Source organism: Cavia porcellus, unplaced genomic scaffold, assembly GCF_034190915.1.
Source record: "Cavia porcellus strain 051 isolate PalLab524CR breed Dunkin Hartley unplaced genomic scaffold, mCavPor4.1 scaffold_9, whole genome shotgun sequence".
Taxonomy (NCBI): Eukaryota; Metazoa; Chordata; class Mammalia; order Rodentia; family Caviidae; genus Cavia; species Cavia porcellus.
In genome coordinates, this window is record NW_026947492.1 from 4,891,917 (window position 1) to 4,899,614 (window position 7,698).

Below are 7,698 nucleotides of genomic sequence, written 5' to 3' on the forward strand. Positions count from 1 at the left end.
AAATCAGGAACAAGACAAGCATGCCCACTGTCACCACTCATCAATATAGTTCTGGAAACATTAGCCAGAGCAATTAGAAGAAACAACTAATAGGAATAAGGACAAGAAAAGGAAGAGTTAAATTATCATCATATGCGAATGACATGATACTCCACGCAGAAGACTCCAAAAACTCCACCAGAAGACTTTTGGATGTAACAATTTCAGATTTTAGATTTAACAATTTCAGCAGCACAGTTGGATACAAAGTCAACACTCAAAACTCAATATTGTTCTTGTACACAAACAAGAAACTCACTGGGAGAGAAATTAGGAAACCACACCTTTCACAGTAGCAGCCAAGTAAAGGAGAAATACTTAGGAATCAATTTAACAAACAAAGTCAAAGATCTTTACTTGGAAAAGTGTGTTACTGTAAAAAGGAGATCAAAGAGGACATCAGAAAATGGTAGGATGTCTCTCGTTGTTGGTTAGGAAGAACTGATATAGTGAAAATGGCCACACTCCCAAAACTCTTGTACCCATTTAATGTAATCTCAATCAAAATACAAATAGCATAGCTCACAGAATTAGATAAAACAATCCTAAAACTAATTTGGAACCAGAAGAGACCTAGAATAGCAAAGCAATTCTGAGCACAAAGGCAAGGCAGAAAGCCTCACAATCCCTGATGTGAAATTATGCTACATTTACAGCAAACGTGGTGCTGGCAAAATAATCGGACCTGAGGATCAATGGGACAGGCTAGGAGATGCAGAAACAACTCCAAACACACTCAACCTTATCTTTGACAAGGGGACCGAACACCTTCACTGAAAGACAGCCTCTTTAATAAATGGTACTGAAAAAATACCAAAGACTAAAACCAGACCAAGATTAAAACAGACCCATATTTCTCATCATGAACTAAACTAAAATCAAAGTGGATCAAAGATCTAAATATTAAACAAAAAACTGACTCTGCTGGAAGATAGAATGGGGAGAACCGTGAAGACCTAGGTGTAAGGCAAAGACTTTATGAACAAAACCCCAACCGCACAGGAAATATTACAAAGAATCAAAAACTGGGATCTCATCTTATTAAAAAGCTTTTGCACAGCAAAAGAAATCACCAACAGAGGGAAGAGACAGCCCACAGAGTAGGAAAAATTTTGCCCGTTGTTCCTCAAAGGACTAATATCTAGAATATATAAAGAACTTTAAAAGTCAGACCCTCTAAGTTTAAAGACCCAGCCCAAAAATGGGCATCTCAAATGAATACACACTTCTTAGATGAAGAAGTAGAAATGGCAAATAAATATAAGAAAAATTGTTTAACATCACTGGTCATTTGAAAAACACAAATTAAAGCAACACTGAGATTTCATCTCACTCCAGCAAGAACGGCCATTATCAAGAAATCAACCTGGCAAGAAACTCTGGCAGGGATGTGAGGAAAAAGATTCCCTTCTCCACTGTTGGTGGGAATGTAGACTGGTGCAGCTACTGTGGAAATCAGTGTAGAGATTTCTCAAAAAATCTAAAACTAGTGGTTTCAGTTGACCCAGCTATTTCCCTTCTTGGTATCTTCCTTAAAGAATTAAAGCATCACACGGTGATAAATGCACACCCATGTTTTAGCAACAAAATTTGTAATAGCTAAATCTTGGAAATGCTCATCATCTGATGAATATATAAAGAAGAAGTGACTTTTTATACAATGGAATGCTACTCTGCCATAAAGAAGGATAATAAACTTGAGCTATTTTTAGGTAAATGGGTGCACCTTGAGACCGTACTGTTAAGTGAAATACTATGTGGCTTCTCTGGTGTGAGAAACCAAAAGTGTAAATAAGGACCTAACTGTATCATGGACATTGTGAAATAGTAAGAAAATGTTCAAATAGGAAAGAGAATGAGGAGTGGGGAAGAGGGAAAGCAAGGAAAGGAACAGGAAAAAATGTAAACAAAGCTTTTATAAATGAAGGGAAGAGGGTTTGAAGGGAGGGGAGAGAAAGGGGAAAATAAAAGATACAAGATGTGTCATGTACGGGTACAAATTCCCTGTGACAATGACACATATTATCATGATACATACCTAAAATATGCCATTAAAGTTAATTTAAAAAACTGATGTTGTCATCAACAAATAGCCAATATACAGTGGAGGCTGTGGCGTGTCACTTAGGTGTGTGGCAAGCCCTATCATCCTGGTTTGTGTACGTACACTAGAGTTTTTGTTCATCAATACAGCTTGGAGACTGCAGGCTCACTGTTAAGTGGCATGCAGCTGTGCAGCCCCGTACAGCAAGAGATCCAGCTCGAGGAGGAAGAAGGATATGAAAGAAACACCCAGACCCATCTTTTGATCTCCTGCTAGCATCTCTTATCATCCAAACTGATCTGGAAACAAAGTAAAGGGGAGTCCAAGTGGTGTGGCCTGTTAGGGTGTCAGCCGTTACGGGGCACAGCAGAGAAGGGAAAAATGGACGGGGCGGGTGGGTGTAAGCATGAAAGGGGGCGGGAGACCACACAGACAGCTGACATCACCAGGTGGACTGGATTGGAAGGAGGAAGCCTGGGAGAACCAAAGATTCTAACCAGATCTGGTTACGGGATAGGAAGAGACCCAGGATGAGTCCAGCTGCCGATACTGGGAGGTTTAACAAGGGGGCAGGGTGTTGGGGGTATTCAGCTGTCAACCTCAGGGCAGTCCACGTGTCTCTAAAATGTGTCCTCCCTGGCCCCAGGCAAGGCTGAGGGAGGTTTACACAGTTTCCAGCCTGTGGGTTAAAGGGACGGAGAGCACACTTCCAGTTCCCTCTGAGCCCTCCTCCTACTGTGGGCTCAGTTCCTTGCTTCTCAGACTTGACCTTCACAGCCAAGCACCCCAGGTTTCCACAGTCTGTGCTGCAGTGGCATTTGCAGCACCTGGAGCATGTTATAACGCATTTCCATAGGCTCCGCTCTCAGACGCACTCAGTCAGTGGTGCTGGGATGGTATTCGGCAATCCGAATTCGGCTTGATCGGCACTTGGTGTCTCTGCTGAAGCTTGAGAACCATTTGTGCTGATGGTGTCATGAGTTTAGGACTCTTTGTCCCTGGATGCCGCCCCTCCTCCCTCCTCTGGCTCTTTGTTCTCTAGTTGCAGATCTGCTCTGCCCCAATCACATGTCTGTCCTACACTGTCACAGCTCCACCATGGCTGTAGATACCCACTGGCCTGAGAAAACATTTGGAGAATCTAGGGACTCACAGCGATGGGCAGTGCAGGTGGGTGGTGATAAACAGGAAACAGGTGGCCGTTAGGGAAGCAGGTTCCAGCTACAGAATTGAGTTGAGAAGTGTGACGCTCCCTCTTAGGGAATTAGCAAAGGTACCCAGAGACTCTGATCCAAAGCATAGGGTGACAGAGCCTGGGTGCTGATGGGAGGCCTTTCTCCTTCTCAGGCTTCTGCTCATCATTAGAGGCAAGACACTGACTTGCTTTTGTTACTGACTATTTTCTCAAAGATGTTTGTGTGGTGGCTAGCCAGGAAAATTGAGATTGTATCTGTTTCTGAAGCAAACCACAGTCATAATTACTGATCATTATAAAAGATTTGGATTTCCTAAATCCTGGGTTCCTAATCTGAAATACTACTTGCTATGTATTAAGTGCCATCTTGCCCTCTTCGTGTTGCTCTGTAGATACAGGCTTAGATCAGGCTTGGAAGACTGATGCAAGATGCTGTATTTTATAGGCACAGAGCAGGACTGAAGCTCCAGAAATCAGTGGCTGGGGGCTGGGGATTTAGTTAGCAGCACAAGTGTTTGCCTGGCAAGCATGAGGTCATAAGTTTGATCCCTGGTGCCAACAACAATAACAACAATAACAGAAACCAAGTCACTGGGCCAATAGTACAGATGACTGAGATTTAATTGAGGGTTCTGGGCTCTGCTGGAGCTGGTCCTGGGGGTGGGCAGAGCTGACCCTAGAATCCTGAGGTCAAGGAGCCCCACTCTGAGGCAGAGCACGAAAGAAATTAGGGTTCAAGAGGCCCTTATATGTTCCAGGGCCAATACAGATAATTAGCTCTAAAAGACATTTAGAACCTTATGTGTTGTGTTAGTTCTTTTGGGCTCCTATAACAGAAAATCAAAGATATGGTAATGTACAAGAACAGAAATTTATTTTCTTAAAGCTCTGGAGGTTGGGAGCTGAGATCAGGGCTCTGTCAGATCCAGCTATCTGGTGAGGGCTGCGTTTTCTGAAGGAGAGGAATGCTGTATTCTGACATGGCAGAAGGCTGAAAGGCAAGGAGAGCCGAGCTCCCCGTCAAGCCCTTTTATCAGGAAACCCAGTCCTATTCACAAGGCAGGAGCCTTCAGACTGGTCCCCTCTCGGTGGCCCCATCACTGAATATAGCTGAACTTAGGAAGCAACACATTCAAACCATAGTAGAGTTCATTTTAGTGCCACACCAACTCTGCAGAGTTGACTCATCTAAAGAACTTTGCAAAAATCTGGGGGTGTGGGCCGCGTTCACAGGGATTCTGATGTCATTTGCTAACAGAATGGGGCTGGTTCCAAGCTCATTAGGCCATCTGAAAATTCAGCTGGATTTGGGAACAACTTATCTATCCCAGCTGTGAGATAACTGAGGCTCAGTGCATTGAAATGACTTGATTAAGGACTTGTTTATGTAACATTTCACTGGACCGAATTCGTTTGTGCTCAAGGCCCCAGGGCTATGAACGGTTTCTGTGGCTCAGGACCTAGGCTGAGCTCTAGTCAGAACCCTACTGAGAGCTTCCCCAACAGAGGCTTTCCCTCCAGACTCATCAGCATTGGCATCCACAGGGAAGGCTTCTGCTTCATCTTGTCAAGTAGGAGGCTGGGTTGCTAGGCAACCAGACAATCTAAGGCACTGTGCTGCTCTGTGGTGGTGCTTTGCATGTTAAGGTTCCTAGGGTGCTTTCTGAAGACTCTCCAGAGTCTTAAGGAGCAGCAGGTTGGAGCTATGTGTGTGGGATCGCAGGTTCTCTCCCACTGTCTTTGCCATATTTTTGAGCATATTATCCATCGGGGGAGGTTCTTGTGCCTCTCAAGACGGTATGTGAGGGATCAGGGCTTCATGTCTGCTCACTGGTTACCAGAAGGAACTTTTCTCAGGGAAAGAAAAGGCTTGTTATAGCCCGAAGGGTCTTTGGATTTTTTTTTTATTTGGGTATGATTGCAAATTTGCAGAAAAGTTATAAGAACAGTACAGAGTATGTTCAGGTATGTATGCTTTTAACAGCAACCAATTTGATTTACTGTTCTTTTTCTCTAATATTTTCTGTATCCACATGAAGTAAGTTGAATGCATCATAGTCCTTTACCCTGAAATATTTCAGTGCATATTTCCCAAATATAGAGGTATTTTTGTCTTATAAAATCATAGGGTTGTGGGGTGAGGGTTTTAAGCTCAGGGGCATAAGCACGTGCCTGGCAAGCGTAAGGTGGTAAGTTCCATCCCTGTACCAAAAAAAAAAAAAAAAAAAAACAAAAAACAAACAAACAAACAAAAAAACAACAACAACAACAAAAAAATCACAGGTTTGTTACCAACTCAAAAAGTATTACTATAAATATAACATCTTTATATATAAATCATTTTCTATATTCCATTTTTGTCAGTAAAACCTACAATACACTTTGGAACATTTTCCCCTTCTAGTGCAGATTCCAGTCTAACACATTTGATTACATTTTGTTGTCCTCTCATCTCTTTTAATCTAGAACAGTTTTCATGTTGCGTTTATCTTATTCATCCTCATCATGGATTTGGAGTGTGCGCTCCAGGCCAGAATGCTGTGTAAATAATTCTATGTCTTCCTAGGATATCATATCTGGAGTCACACAGTGTCATTTGGCCACTTGTTAATTTTGATCCACTGGTCAAGGTGTTGTCCATTTTCACCACTGTATAGTTACTATTGTATCCTTTGCAGCTAATGAGCAATTCAAATCCATAGAAGATTCAAAATTTCCCCCTAGCATTAGTATCCGTCCTGTAACTTGCCTGAATTAGTCTTTACTCTCAAAATTTCAGGATGGTTGCCCAGCTCCAGCATTTTGAGGCCTCTTTGTTTATGAATTATGAAAGGGGCTTTCTGGAAAAGTTCATTTTGACTTTGGGGGGCATTTCAAGGCTGCCGAAAAGGCACCTCTGTTTTTATTGGCAGGCAAGGTGTGTGCACTGCCAGCCCCTGAAGAATTACCTTCTTCCAAGCTTGCTGTGCCTTCCGGATTTGTGTTTTAAATCTCTGTCAGGACCTGTGTTTTCATTTCTGCTTTACACAGGGTTACAAATGATTGTTTTATTGTGTAATCAGTTTCTGGGCTTCAGGGGCAGTTATCTTATTTATGTATTTGTTTAGACAGCTGACCAGGATCTGAAGGCCTATCATTACCCTGCAGTGTACTAGGTGCTGGGGAAAAATGCACATAGGATGGACACGAGCCCATCCTCAAGGGGGTGAAAGATTTGGATTCTTCTGACTTTCCGTCTTGCAAAAAGCATCATGAATGCTGCATGAAACTTAAATTCCTGCCAAACCATAACCTCTCTGTTCAGCATAAAACAGTGCCTGACCTGGTGGAAGACACACCTGCACTTCTTAAGGAAGACATTTATTTATTGCTACAAAAATTAGCCAATCATAGGATCTTGCTGGTTGTTAGCCATTAAATTTGCTGGATAATATCTTACTTGCTACTCTGTATTTTTAAAAAGGAGATGATCCCATTATTTAGTAGTCTATGGTTTAATTTGATTTGCATAACCATTTGCACTTCTGAAGCATCACGGGCATGGCCAATTCTGGCTCCCGGACAATACGGAGATATAGTGGAATCTTCTCCCCCAGCCCATTCTTTGCTTTGACTACGGTTTTATGGCATATGATATGTCCCCATTAACTTTTATTAGATCCATAATTTTTTTATTAACATTGAATAATAACTGTTTTCAGTGGCATCATTCTTCCGAGGAGTCCTCGATTAGTAGTCCATGATAACAGTTGCTAAATTGAAGTTTCTTCTGCCGGCATTTCCCCCGCAGTAAACCCAACCATCTACCTCATCTTGCTTAAAAAGCCATGAAATTTCCAGACATTATCAGAAAAATGACCACAGTCAAAGTGCTCTAAATGGAGATGGAGATTGAGCTCTGGCCTATTTGAATCAAGATGTTTCATAGTTATAGGTTGGGAGGGGAACTCTCAACCTTAAGTGAAAACTCTCTTCTCTGTGGGATTTTCCTGCTAGGGAGTTACTGTTTGATCCATAGGTCTAGCTGGGAACTCTTTCTGATAGGAGGAACAGGACCTTTGTTTAATTTTTCTACATTATTTATTAGTATGTATTAGTTATACAGATTAAGGATTTAATTTTGGAAGATTCATATATGCACATAAAGTACTTTTAAAAATTTTATTTAAAGAGAAAAAAACAAAAAAGGTAGAAATAAAACAGAATTTCAAAAAAATACACACTAAGAAATCACTCATTGATAAATTACATACTGTCATCTTAGAAATAGTTGTTCAAGTTACAAAATTAAAGCCTACAAAGTGGACATTCAAACAGTGAGAGTGCGAACAGTTCTGTTCAGTGATCCAACAAAACTTAGTAATATGGTGTAACCTACCTTTTAATTATTGTAACTCCCTGTCACTCTTTGTCCCAACCG